Source organism: Eimeria tenella, genomic scaffold (assembly GCF_000499545.2).
Source record: "Eimeria tenella Houghton genomic scaffold, Eth_scaff1873, whole genome shotgun sequence".
Taxonomy (NCBI): Eukaryota; Apicomplexa; class Conoidasida; order Eucoccidiorida; family Eimeriidae; genus Eimeria; species Eimeria tenella.
The window spans coordinates 1-238 of record NW_013541712.1 but is presented as its reverse complement, the minus strand read 5'-3'; positions in this window follow the sequence as shown (position 1 = coordinate 238).

Here is a 238-nt window from a genome sequence, read left to right as displayed (position 1 = left end):
GGGCGCCTGCCACTGCACGCAACAACCAAACCCTAAACCCTCAACCCTCAATCCTAGAATCGAAACCCCAAACCCTCAACCCTAGAATCGTTGGAAGGAAGCCCCACGAACGACTGCAATAAGCTGACGAGAAGCGCCAGTAAAGAGTGGCAGTAGTTGCTGCAGCAGCTAGAAGCAGTAGCAGGAAGGAGAAACAGCAGCAGCAACAGCAGCAGCAGGCAGCAACAGGCAGAAACAA